The sequence below is a fragment of the Phyllobates terribilis genome, unplaced genomic scaffold (assembly GCF_046119375.1).
Source record: "Phyllobates terribilis strain yellow unplaced genomic scaffold, ASM4611937v1 Scaffold_4__5_contigs__length_816908805, whole genome shotgun sequence".
NCBI lineage: Eukaryota > Metazoa > Chordata > Amphibia > Anura > Dendrobatidae > Phyllobates > Phyllobates terribilis.
In genome coordinates, this window is record NW_027362764.1 from 784,070,103 (window position 1) to 784,084,753 (window position 14,651).

General features: G+C 47.8%; 1 pseudogene; it reads right to left on the reverse strand.

The window, feature by feature from the left end:
- Window positions 1-14,651, reverse strand: part of LOC141266071 (uncharacterized) — a 77,189-nt pseudogene that overhangs the window by 26,673 nt on the left and 35,865 nt on the right.

Here is a 14,651-nt window from a genome sequence, read left to right on the forward strand (position 1 = left end):
GCGGAGGTAGGGGGCGCTGTTGGTATTGCGGCGCCCGGGGGTACTAGGCCTTGCGACCAGGCCGATGGTACTTCCTGCTTGGCCACGCTCGGGGTCGAGGCGTGTGACGTCACAGGGGTCGCGGCTTCCGTTTGAGGCCTAGTCTGCGGCGGTGACGTTGCAGCGACGGGCACGGCAGGGGGTACTTCGGGCTCTGCGACGGGGAGCTGGGGCAGGCACGCGGTTTCCCGGCTCGGGGTATAGACGTCCCCTTTACCTGCCTCCATTCGTTCGGCTCCCTTCTCGGCGCCGTCTCCGGCCTTCAGTCCTCCTGCGCCATCCTCAGAGGCGGTCTGTCTCCTCGTCTCGGGTGGCGTGCTCCGCTGACGGGTTCTTGTCTGCTGGGCCATCTCACGGCTCCACTCCGCCAACGTCTCTCGTTGCACCCGGGCCATCCTCCGTGCGAGGCCCTCCAGCGCAGTCTGTGCACACTCCCGATCTCGGGGGAGCTGTGCCAAGACCTCCACTAAGCCTAGTGGGGTCGTTGCTTCTAGCAGGCTCCTGACCAACGGGTCGGTGCTGCTCTGCTCTCCTCCCGTTGTCTCCAGCAGGCCTTCTGGAGTGGCGACCGGCAACAGGCTCCTGACCACTGGGTCGGTGCTGCCTGGAGTGGCGGCCCGCATCAGGCTCCTGACCGCTGGGTCGGTGCTGCCTGGCTCTCCCTCCATCTCCGGGTAGGCTCTTTCTGGACTCTGCTCCAGGCTTCTTGTCTCCGGGTGCGCTCTCTCCAGACTGCTCCAGGCGACACCCATCTTTGTTCTCTTGTTCTCAGTCCTCCCACTTCGAGGGCGGTCCCGGGGCCACTTGGTGATTGTCAGCTCCAGGGGCAGTTCTTTCACGCTGACAGACACCTCTAGCATCACAGTCTCTGTTGGTGGGGGCGGTTTCCACTTTTGGCGCCATTTTCGGTCCTGGCCCATGATGGGAGGCGGCCTCTTGCCACCCTCTGGCACGCCCATAATGGCGTCCGCTCTTCCAAGGCGGGAAACCTTTGGAAATGGCGGGAATCGTCTCCCAGTGGCGGGAAACTCTGCAGATGGCGGGAAAAAGCTGTTAATGGCGGACAACCGGCGGGAATCGACCTGTGATGGAGTCCGATGGCGGGGACCCTCCGGAACCGGCAGGAGACTTCCTTTTGAGGTAAACTTGTTCTTTTCTTCAGGCACGCAGTACCCGGGTGTTGCGGGCACGTTATCCTGCCGACTACGCCAAAGTTGACGCGCCCCCTGGGCCAGTGCTGTTAGGGAATACCCGGAGCCGGATCAGATGGGGGTTGTAGTCTCCGAGTGGCTGTGACCCGGTCCGTGCCCAGGGTGTCAAACTCAGTGTGTGGCAGTCCTTACTGATGTTACTAAAGTTCTTTATGTCGACTACGCCACCCGTTGGATTGCGGTCACTTCGGCCGCCGCTGCAGCAGGGTCCACTGAGGCTGATGGTGTTTGTGCAGCTTAGGTAGTATAACCCCCAACGGGAGGGGTATAGCCTCAGGGGGTCAGGTGCAGAGGATGGTGGTTGTGGAAGTGCAGGGATGATGGTAATGAGAGTCAGAGTCGGGTTGTGCAGTTCAGGGTTCTTTACTTACTGCAGATGTTCCGGTCACTCCGGCCTTGAGTGACCACCCGAGCCGTGCTGCGTCCACCAGGTCCTGGACTCGGCCAACCCCCAAGTAGTTCTGGAGCGTGGTTCTGAGCTCCCGTTCTGTCCTGTCCTCGTCTCTGGCCTTCCCCACCAGGGATCCACCTATGTCCGGCTCCCTCGGGCCTCTTGTTGGCGAACCCTTGCCTCTGGGTTCCCTGACCCTATGCGTGGTCTGCCTTCTGGGTAGATATGGTGGGTGGCCGTGGCAGATGCTGCCCACGGCCTCCGGTCTCTGGCTGAGGTATGCTGTAGCCCCCACCAGTTTGGGATCCGGTACCCTGTTGCCAACTCTTCACCCTGTGATTATATTTGGGCTCTCAGAGTTCCTTCTTTCTCCCCCTCTGGGTCTTTCTTTCTCCTCTCTCACTTTTGGGCCTGGGGCTGCTCTGCTCTTCTGCTCTCTTCCTCTGCAAAGACTCACAGACTGACTGACTGTGGCTGACTGACCCTGATCTTAGATGGTGCCCACCTTAAATACTCCCTCTATGTGTGAGCTCAGGTGACCAGCACCCAATGAGCTCCTATCTTTACCCAGGCTGCTCCCCCTATCTGCCCCTACACTACTGGGATGTACCACCCCCCTCCCACTCCAGCCAGGAACAGACTCGGTCGTACCTGCACATTTCTAAGTGGGAGTACCGTTGGTCTGCTCCTCGGAAATGGGATGTGTGTAGTGCATGCAGCTAACTGAGCTCCGTTCCACACTCCATCCTTACCCGGGAGTGGAATATCACACCTCTGGCTGAGGTGCAATACCCCTGTAGCAGCCGAATCCTCAGGGTGCTACAACTATGTTCTCAATCAACCCAAAAGACTCATAAATATCCAAGCTTAATATTTTTGGAAGTTGGAGTGGTCTTTTTTAGATTTGGCTATCTTAGGAGGATAGCTGTTTGTGCAGGTAACTATTACTGTGCAGAATTATTAGGCAACTTAATAAAAACCAAATATAATCCCATCTCACTTGTTTATTTTCACCAGGTAAACCAATATCAGTGCACAAAATTTAGAAATAAACATTTCTGACATGCAAAAACAAAAAACAAAAAAATTAGTGATCAATATAGCCACCTTTCTTTATGATGACACTCAGCAGCCTCCATCCATAGATTCTGTCAGTTGCTTGATCTGTTTTCGATCAACATTGCGTGCAGCAGCCACCACAGCCTCCCAGACACTGCTCTGAGAGGTGTACTGTTTTCCCTCCCTGTAGAACTTACATTTTATGATGGTCCACAGGTTCTCTATGGGGTTCAGATCAGGTGAACAAGGGGGCCATGTCATTATTTTTTCTTCTTTTAGACCTTTACTGGCCAGCCACGCTGTGGAGTAGTTGGATGCATGTGATGGAACATTGTCCTGCATGAAAATCATGTTTTTCTTGAACGATACTGACTTCTTCCTGTACCACTGCTTGAAGAAGTTGTCTTCCAGAAACTGGCAGTAGGTCTGGGAGTTGAGCTTCACTCCATCCTCAACCCGAAAAGGTCCCACAAGTTCATCTTTGATGATACCAGCTCATACCAGTACCCCACCTCCACCTTGCTGGCGTCTGAGTCGGAGTGGAGCTCTCTGCCCTTTACTGATCCAGCCTCTGGCCCATCCATCTGGCCCATCAAGAGTCACGCTCATTTCATCAGTCCACAAAACCTTGGAAAAATCAGTCTTAAGATATTTCTTGGCCCATTCTTGATGTTATATCTTATGTTTCTTGTTCATAGGTGGTGGTTTTTCAGCCTTCCTTACCTTGGCCATGTCCCTGAGTATCGCACACCTTGTGCTTTTTGATACTCCAGTAACGTTGCAGCTCTGAAATATGGCAAAACTGGTGGCGAATGGCATCTTGGCAGCTTCACGCTTGATTTTCGTCAATTCATGGGCAGTTATTTTGCGCCTTTTTTGGCCAGCACGCTTCTTGCGACCCTGTTGGCTATTTGCCATGAAACGCTTGATTGTTCGGTGATCACGCTTCAAAAGTTTGGAAATTTCAAGACTGCTGCCTCCCTCTGCAAGACATCGCACAATTTTGGACTTTTCTGACCCATGTTGCCAAAGGAAAGGAAGTTGCCTAATAATTAAGCACACCTTATATAGGGTGTTGATGTCATTAGTCAACACCCCTCCTCATTACAGAGATGCACATCACCAGATTTACTTAATTGGTAGTTGGCTCTCAACCCTATGCAGCTTGGAGTAGGACGACATATAAAAAGTATCATGTGATCAAAATACGCATTTGCCTAATAATTCTGCACGCGGTGTAGTCTAAGGGGACAAAGGAAGAGCTGGCAGGAGGGGCAGCATGTAAACAAACAGTAACAGAACACAAAAATGGCAGCAGGGTGTGGGGGGAGAGCTAAAAACAAAAATAAAGGCAACAGGAGGTTTGGGGACTCATTACAGGGTAAGTCGGATTATTTTTTTTGTGTCTGGAAAACCCCTTTAAAATCTTTATTACTTTTTCATACAAAACATCCAACTTTTTCGAAAACCTAAATGTAATGAAATGGTCATATCCTCAATGATCTGTCAATATTTAGAGGCAGAATTCTCCAGATCATACCTTACTGCTTGTAATGTGAAGTGAGACGCTGCCTTTTAACACATCCAGGACAATGATGTGACCCTTCTTAGCTGCCAAGTGGATGGTGGTCATACCTTCCTAGAACACACAATGTCATAGGTCTAAAAAAAAGTGATTTATTGGCTCGTTGGAAAATTTATTGAAAAGGCAAAATCTTTGCATGCACAACATCCGGGTCAATTTTGCACCAAAACCCCCTTGTTAATCCCTGATAGTAGTGGTACTTGTTTGCCCCCATAAGAAAAGTTACAAATTCAGGCACTGATTAATAAATGCCAAAGCAGATCCCTTCCCCTCCGATAATTATAATCTTTCTACAGAATATTTGAAAAATGTTTTTTCTAAACCAGAAGAAAAAACAGAGCTTCAGTCTCCCGTCCAAAGGTGAACTTACCGCATCCTCATCCGACGCAGATGCTCCCGCTTCCAGCAAAACCTTCACCACCTCTGCGTGTCCCCCCGATGCCGCCAGGTGCAGTGGTGTGGAATCATTAGTCTGGAACCCAAATAGGAAAAAAAAAACGGAAAGAGATGGAAAAAATTTATGTTCTTAGCATTTGGCACACTCATCCACCCTGCTACAAGTCAGTGCCGCTCTCCTGCACCTCCACCGATCTCTCATCGGGTTTTTCTATTGTCCACGTCAGACTTTGGTGGCCATGACTTCACCATCGGTGGCCTATTTGAACATTTTCTAGACCTCGCTTGAACCTCATGTAAGAATCCCTGCAAAGTTTTCCGTGTCCTGACCTTCAGCCCTGCCTTGAACCTTTGGATGTTCGCCTGGTACCTGCTCCGCTAGACGCCCGTTATTGTCAGCAGCAGCTCCGTCTGCCGGATATTCCACAGGTTACCATTGGTTTTCGCTGTGTGTCTTGTGCCTTTACGTTTTTAAACCTGACAACAAAAGGCTATGTTTTTGGAGGAGTTTTTGGAGGAGTTTTTGGAGTAACAAGTGGCTACTCGCATACAGTCTTTTTTGCTGAGTTTTCAGACTAGAAATTTGTCGTTAACTCTTTTTTGAATAGTTTCAAGATTTGGGAGGAAAGTTTCCTCTGCTCTGAAAATTCCTGGAAGAACTCACATAGCTGGAGAGTTTTAGCTCAGTTTACACTCAGTAAATTCTCCTCTAATTTTCTAAATTTCTCAAAAATGGAGTTTCCAATCAGTTTCTGCTCTGAAAATTCAGGAAAAAGACTCTTTTTATATACATTCACATATAACAATCGATGATATGGAGGACGGCGAGTCCTGGATAACCATAGATTATAGAGCACATGCATCATCATTTTCAGGTTCCCGCCATATAGTGGATAATACTGTCCCTCTTATTCCTCTGCCGCAGGACAATGGAGAGCACCGGACATACTCGGGAAGTCTCATCACTATTGTGCACAGTTTACATCAAAGATCTTGTACAGACAAAAACATATCCGTCATTACACAAGGTGGGGGATGGGGAGTGGGCGATACAGTAACAACTTTGCAAACAATAGTAACTTATTTAAGGGTTGATGGTTATTAGGATGTCACAGACTAGGGTTTTACCCCAAGTAACTCTTTTATTGCCAGATGAAATCCAGTGAACATACTCATGTATACATAAGCGGTCAAAAGAACTCATGTACAATATGTAAAATATTTACTGTCTGTGTACATATATTCTACAATCTACTACTGATCCCTAGTTACATCCTGTATTATACTCCAGAGCTGCACTCACTATTCTGCTGGTGCAGTCACTGTGTACATACATTACATTACTGATCCTGAGTTACCTCCTGTATTATACTCCAGAGCTGCACTCACTATTCTGCTGGTGCAGTCACTGTGTACATACATTACATTACTGATCCCTAGTTACATCCTGTATTATACTCCAGAGCTGCACTCACTATTCTGCTGGTGCAGTCACTGTGTACATACATTACATTACTGATCCTGAGTTACATCCTGTATTATACTCCAGAGCTGCACTCACTATTCTGCTGCTGCCGTCACTGTGTACATACATTACATTACTGATCCTGAGTTACATCCTGTATTATACTCCAGAGCTGCACTCACTATTCTGCTGGTTCAGTCACTGTGTACATACATTACATTACTGATCCTGAGTTACCTCCTGTATTATACTCCAGAGCTGCACTCACTATTCTGCTGGTGCAGTCACTGTGTACATACATTACATTACTGATCCTGTACTGATCCTGAGTTACCTCCTGTATTATACTCCAGAGCTGCACTCACTATTCTGCTGGTGCAGTCACTGTATACATACATTACATTACTGATCCTGAGTTACATCCTGTATTATACTCCAGAGCTGCACTCACTATTCTGCTGGTGCAGTCACTGTGTACATACATTACATTACTGATCCTGTACTGATCCTGAGTAGAGATGAGCGTTGTTCTACTTGAACTGTTCGCCAATCTCAAATTCGAGCTGTTTTGGGCGGTGTTCGAGCCGTTCGGCGAACACGAACAATTTGAGAAAAATTCGGCTGTTCGAGGTTATGTTCGATAACTGTTCGTGCACCAAAATCATAACTGGATTTTTTCTCAGTAATGATGAAAATTAATGTTAATACGCAGTTTGAGTGTACAGCGGGGTGGGGGGAGGGGCAGGGGATGGATCTCTGCAGGAACAATGAAGATCTCCATTTTTTTTTCTCTTTCCCGCATTTGCAGTGTGGAGGTGCAATCTGTCAGCCTATCAGCAGCGCACACACGGAGCGAAGTGCTTTTTTTCACACAAGCAAGGGCATGTGTGATTGGCAGTGTATGTCACATGTCCTTGCCCTATAAGACCAAGCCATTTTCCCCGTCGCCACCATTTTCTCACTGCTGCAGCTGCGTGTTAGACGGCACCGCTGTTGCTGTGTGCGCTATACCTTGTTAATTTCAAGCCAATTTTCGCACAAATCTACAGATAGCTTGGGAGTAGGGAATAGTTGTGATTGCAGTCCTTTTAAGGACTAGGTTACAGCATTTCCTACGACTTTTATCAGGCAGGTCTGTGCTCTTAAATAGATAGGTTGTGGGAGTAAAGACTAATTGTAATTGGAGTCCTTTTCAGGACTAGGTTACATCAGTTCCTATCAGTTTTTGCCAGGCAGGTCTGTGCCAGTGCTGTGCAAGTTTTTTTCACAGCATTTGGCTGAATCTAGCAAAGCTCATCCTTTTTGGCCTATTGCAGAGTGTGTTAGTCAGTGGAGTAGCCTATCTGTGTTGCAAGATATACCACCTGTGTATAGAATACCAATTTTTTTACTGCACCTAGTGAAGTAAAATCTTTTGGGCATAGCATCATTCTATTAGTCCATCTATACAGACCTCCATCAGGTTGCAAACTGAATCTAATTTTTTTCTGCATCTAGCTCTGAAAAAATATTGGGCTTCTAGCTGTGTGTGGGACTTGGTCTATTAGTCCATCTATACTGACCTCCATCAGATTGCAAACTGAATATATTTTTTTCTGCATCTACCTCTGAAAAAATATTGGGCTTCTAGCTGTGTGTGGGACTTGTTCTATTAATCCATCTATACTGACCTCCATCAGGTTGCAAACTGAATATAATTTTTTTCTGCATCTAGCTCTGAAAAAATATTTGGGCTTCTAGCTGTGTGTCGGACTTTCTCTATTAGTCCATCTATACTGACCTCCATCAGGTTGCAAATTAAAAATAATTTTTATCTGCATCTACAGTACCTCTGAAAAAATATTTGGGCTTCTAGCTGTGTGTGGGACTTGTTGTATTAATCCATCTATACTGACCTCCAGCAGGTTGCAAACTGAATATATTTTTTTCTGCATCTACCTCTGAAAAAATATTGGGTTTCTAGCTGGGTGTGGGACTTGCTGTATTAGGCTATGTGCCCACGTTGCATTTATGAAGCAGAAAATTTCTGCTGCATAAATGCAAGTCCTCTCCCGGAAAAACGCATGCGGAATTCCGCACGCGTTTATCGCGCGTTTTTCGCGCGTTTATCACGCGTTTTCCACATGCGGAATTGCCTTGCGTTTTTTATGCATTGGACTATGGCAATTCTGCTTGCGGAAACGCAAAATTAATTGACATGCTGCGGATTTTTGAACGCAGCATAAACGCTGCGGAAAAAACCGCAGCATGTGCATAGAACTTGCGGAATCCCATTGGGACCATGGGGTGCGGGTTACCAAGCGTTTTACAAGCGTTTCCGCTGCGGAAATTCTGCATCAAAAACGCTTGAAAAACGCTACGTGGGCACACAGCCTTAGTCCATCTATACTGACCTCCATCAGGTTGCAAATTAAAAATAATTTTTTTCTGCATCTAACCCAGCCAATAGTTTTGGCCTAATACCACAGTTTGGCCACTCAGCTCTGCTCGGTTACCATCCATTGTTTTTTTGTGCAAACAACTCCAGAGTTGTGAATTAGTTAACCACCAAAATGAGTGGAAAAAGGCCTGCTGCTGGTGGAAAGGGGAATAGGCGTGTTGGGAAGGGGAAAAAAGGTTGTGTCCGTGGGGTAGGTGCAGAAGAAAGACCATCTTCCAGCCAAACTAAAATGTCTACTTCTTTTAGCGGACAATGTGATAAGATCCCTTTGTTACGGCCACGCCAATCGCTACAAATTCCAGATGAGGCACAAAAACAGCAGGTGCTTCAACGGATATCAAGGGCTCCTTTAAGTGGGCTCTCCTCCACATCAACTTCAACATCACAAATACTCCAGTCCTCAAAAGTGTCACCCAAATCGCACTTGCTTCCTCACAGCTCCCAAATCTCCAGCTGCCCGTCTGAGTATGAGGTAGAACAGATGGTTGAGTCTGCAGAGCTGTGTACTCATACTATAGCCTGGGAATCAGAGGTCGACTCCAGCGCTTCTGTGAATCCAGACGAGGAAATGATCTGCACTGATGCCCAGAATCTTTATGAGTCGGATCCAGGACCAGACGCAGAAGGTTCTGACCATAATGTAGACCCTCATTCCCAAACTGTAACTCCTGTTGGTGGAGACAATGAGGAAGACGATGATAAGACTCAAATACCTGATTGGAGCGACAACTTTAGTTTTTTGTCAGGGCAGGAACAGGTTGGCTCTGAGGACGACGGGTGTGATAACGCACAGGGTGATGATGATGAGGTTGGAGATCCCACTTACTGTCAACCCACAGTCAGCCAAGAGATGAGGTCAGCAGAGGAGGTGGAGGAAGATGCTAGTGACGACGAGGTCAGGTTGCGCCTTCCTGGACAGAGACGTAGTGCTGGAAGCACGTCAACAACTGCATCCTCAAACACAACTCTGCCTCTCACCACAAGTCGTGGTGGCTCTTCAGGTCGCATGGGTGCTAAGCCTTGCATAGCCTGGGCATTTTTTCAGATCGATAAAGATGACCCAACTCGTGTTATCTGTAACATTTGTCAGCAAAAGCTAAGTAGAGGCCAAAAAATACATAGTTTGAGTACTTCATGCATGAACCGGCACATGGACATGAAGCATAAGTTGCAGTGGGAAGCTCAGTGTGCTACAATGCGGTCTAGCCGGCCGGGCCAACCACCGTCTGCCATATCTTGTGCATCCGCGGCCTCTTCATCCTCTGTGACTGGGGGGACAGCAGTCACACCTGTTTTGGGGCGCAGACCTGCCACCTCTTTACCCGCAACAGCCAGCGTGATTGGCAGGTCATCATTTTCTTTGGAGGTGGGAACACCAGCTGTCGTTGAGCGCTGTCCGACATCGATAGCACCACCTTTGGATCAAGGCAACCTAACATGTCCGCCTGCATCTGCCTCACAGACCGGCAGTTTGCCGGGGACACCCTTATCAACCCCGTCTAAGCACAATAGCCAGCCCTCGGTCCCTCAGATGTGGACAAGTAAAAGACCATTTCCTCCTAGCCATGAGAAAGCTAAGAGGTTGAATTTCACCATCTGCAAGCTCTTGGCTACAGAAATGCTGCCTTTCCGTCTGGTGGACACAGAGGATTTTCGAGACCTTATGTCCGTCGCAGTGCCCCAGTACCAGATGCCCAGTCGGCACTACTTCTCAAAGAAAGGTGTGCCTGCGCTCCACCAGCATGTCGCACACAACATCACCGCTTCTTTGAGAAACTCTGTGTGTGACAGGGTGCATTTCACCACAGACACTTGGACGAGTAGGCATGGACAGGGGCGTTACATGTCGCTTACTGGGCACTGGGTAACTATGGTGACAGCAGGACAAGGGGCTGCTGTCCAAGTCTTGCCGTCCCCACGAGTTGTGCGTCAATCCTCTTTATGTCAAAGTTCCTCCACTGCTTCTGCCTCCTCAACCTCCTCTCGGTCTTCCACCTGCACCCAAAGCCTGTCTGGTCATGCCACAAGCTTTCTAACTGCGCAGAAGGGATCCTGCACACCTCCTTACTATGCTGGCAGTAGGGCTCAACGTCATCAGGCGGTTTTTACATTGAAATGTCTGGGAAATGTGAGTCACACAGCTGAGGAGTTGTGGTCAGCTCTGGAGAACCAATTTCATGAATGGTTGTCTCCACTGGACCTGAAACCAGGGAAGGCCGTGTGCGACAATGCTGCAAACCTGGGTGCGGCCCTTCGCCGGGGCAATGTCACACACGTGCCTTGTATGGCTCACGTGTTGAACCTGGTTGTCCAGCAATTTTTAGCCCACTATCCCAGACTAGATGGCCTTCTGCAGAGGGCACGGTCGCTGTGTGCTCACTTCCGCCGTTCGCATCCCGCAGCTCAGCGACTTACATCTCTACAGAAGTCGTTGGGCCTGCCACTTCACCGGCTAAAATGCGATGTGCCTACCCGGTGGAATTCAACTCTGCACATGTTGCAGCGACTGTGGCAGCACCGACAAGCCCTGGTGCAATACGTTCTGACGTATAGCCTGGGCCAACGAGATCCAGAGGTGGGGCAAATCACGCTGGAGGAGTGGTCTCAGATCAGGGACCTATGCACCCTTCTGCACAGTTTTGAAATGGCGACGAAGATGTTTAGTGCTGACGATGCCATTATCAGCATGACTATTCCGGTGATTTACATGCTGGAGCACATGTTAAACAGAATTCGGAGTCAGGTGGTGGCACAAGAGGAGGTGGAGGAAGTAGAGGAGGAGGAGTTGTATGCGGAAGGGCTAACATCTGCAAGGTCCAGACGGTCGGCAGCACCAAGGCGGCAGGCATGTGAGGGTGGGGGAGATGGTTTTACCAGGGCGCATGGTAGCAGCCAAACTAATGAGGAAGGTGCAGGAGCCCAGGAAGAAGTGGAGGACGAACTGATGGAAGACTCATCAGATGAGGGAGACCTTGATCACATTTCTGTTGTGCGAGGTTGGGGGGAGAGGACAGAGGAAGGAAGCATGATTGTTACCTCGCCACCAACACAACAGGGACTTGGTGCTCCTGGATGCGCAACACACATGAGTGCCTTCTTGCTGCACTACCTGCAACATGACCCTCGAATTGTGAGAATTAGAAATAATCCTGACTACTGGGTTGCCACACTGTTAGATCCCCGGTACAAAAGTAAATTTGCAGAAATTATTCCTGCCATAGAAAGGGATGCACGCATGCAGGAGTATCAGCAGAGACTGTTGCAGAATCTTACATGTGCTTTTCCACAAAATACCAGTGGTGCACGTAGTGAATCTCACAGTTCCAACTTGCCAACCGTGGGACCGTCAAGTGTTCAGCACTCAAACCGTAACAGAACCACAGTATCTGCTGGTAACATCAATTTTGCGGAATCATTTCACCACTTTTTTAGCCCATCCTTTGCAAGGCCACAGGAGACAAGAAGTCTGACACATAGTCAACGCCTAGAGACGATGGTACAGGAGTATCTCCAAGTAAACATTGAAGCCACGACTGTGTCACTGGACCCTTGCTCTTTTTGGGCTTCCAATCTGGATAAATGGCCGGAGCTAGCCACTTACGCCTTGGAGATCTTGTCATGCCCCGCAGCCAGCGTTCTGTCTGAACGTGTGTTCAGCGCTGCTGGTGGTGTGCTGACAGATAAGCGCACGCGGCTCTCCACTGATAATGTAGACAGACTCACGTTCATAAAGATGAACAAATCATGGATCCGAAACGACTTTTCTACCCCCGTGTCATCCTGGGGAGAGTAAAAGCTTGATGATTGGTTAAAATCACCCTACCAACCGTTTTAAGCTTTCAAATTACTAATCATGTTTATCTGTATCTTGACTGGAAAATAATTTGGGCTTTGTAGCAGTGTGCAGCACTGATCCTATTAGGCCATCTATAATAAGCTTCACCAGATTTAAAATTAAAAATAATTTTTAGCTGCATCTAGCCCGGAAAATAATTTTGGGGCTCCGAGATGCGCAAGACACATAAGTGCCTTCTTGCTGCACTACCTGCAGCATGACCCTCATATTGTCAGAATTCGAAGTAATCATGACTACTGGGTTGCCACACTCTTAGATCCCCCAAACTTTTCGATCAACCTTTTCATTTTAATAAAGACCAAAAAAATGGTCATTTTTGAAATTATAAGCATTAGCAGGTTGTTAGAAACTGAAATCAAACAGTTTTCAACTCAAAACTTTATTCTAGGTGATGTTACATTTTCACATAGGACCCCTTGTTCGAAAGGAGCTTCGGAACTCTCTCGTCCATTGAATTTGTCAGGTTTTGGATGGTTTCTGCTTCAGTTGTTTTGCATGAGGACAGAATACCCTCCCAGAGCTGTTGCTTAGATGTGAACTGCCTCCCGCCATCATAGACACTCCTTTTAATGATGCTCCAAAGGTTCTGAATGGGGTAGAGGTCAGGGGAGCATGGGGGTCACACCATAAGTTTGTCCCCTTTTATGCCCATATCAGCCAGAGATGCAGATGTTTTATGTGCAGCATGAGATGGTGCATTATCATGCAGAAAAATGATCTTGCTGTGAAATACACGGTTCTTCTTCTTGAACCATGGCAGGAAGTGCTGTTTGAGAAAATCCACATACATTATGGAGTTCATCTTTAGCGCCTTCAGGGATCCTAAAGGGGCCGACAATCTCTCTCCCCATGATTCCAGCCCAAAACATTACTCCACCTCCTCCTTGTTGGCGCTGTAGCCGTGTTTGCGTGGGGTGTCCATCAACCAGCCATCCTCCACTCCATCCATCTGGACCATCGAGCGCTGCACGGCACTCATCCGTGAACAAAACAGTTTTGAAATCAGTCTTCATGTAATGTTTGGCCCACTGGAGCCGTTTCTGCTTGTGTGAAGTGGATAGAGGAGGTCAACAGGATGGCGTATGCACAGCTGCAAACCTCTGAAGGACCCTGCATCTTGTTGTTCGGGGGACGTTGGAGGCACAAGCAGCTTCAAAAACTTGTCTGCTGCTATGACAAGGCTTTTTTGCCGCTGCTCTTTCAACCTGACGTAATTGCCTGTAGGAAAGAGTCCTCAATTTGCCCTTATCAGCACGCACACGTGTGTACTGTGAATCAGCTACATACTTCTTGATTGCCAAGACACTTCATCCTGATCATCGCACAATGTTGATTGTAGTCATGCCTTGACCTAAACACTCCACAATTTGTTGCTTCTCAGCAGCCGACACATCCTTTTTCTTTCCCATTTTGGCAGAAAATGTAGGCTGCTTAATAATGTGAGACAGCCTTCTTAAGTAGTCTTGCCTTTCATTGGACACACCTGCCAAACTAATTAGCACAGGTGTCTGCAATTGCTTACAGTGATATAAAGAGCCCTGACACACATCACCATCAATGAGTTTAACTGACAAACAAACAAATTCTTCCCTTATCACTCCTAAACACTTTTTGCATAATAATTTGGAACGCAGTGTACATGTGCTTTTCCACAAAACACCAGTGGTTCACGTAGTGAATCTTACAGTTCTAACTTGCCAACCGTGGTCTGTATGGAATTGTTCAATAAAGGGCCCAAAATTAAGATAACATAGATGGGAGAGGTCTCTATGAATAGGAATTCCTAAGTATTTGATACCCTGTGAGGGCCAGGCAAAGGGAAAGTTGGACTGGATGGAATCCTATATGGATTTGGGGAGGGAGACATCGAGGGCCTCAGACTTCGCTGCATTGATTTTAAAATTTTACCATGTAACAAAGTGATCTATTTCAGCCATAACAGCAGGGATGGATATATGTGATTGAGTGATATATACTAGGACATCATCAGCAAATAGAGAGCACTTGTACTCGGTGCCTCCCACCTCAATCCACCTAATATTGGGGTTATGGCGAATTGATGAGAGCAGGTGCTCCGTCACTAGGATGTATAAGAGAGGGGACAGAGGACATCCCTGCCTTGTCCCATTGGTGATTGTGAAAGGTGATGAAAATGTTCTGACGCACCCCCTGGGCCTTGGGACACCCGGAGCCGGACCCTTTTTGGTGG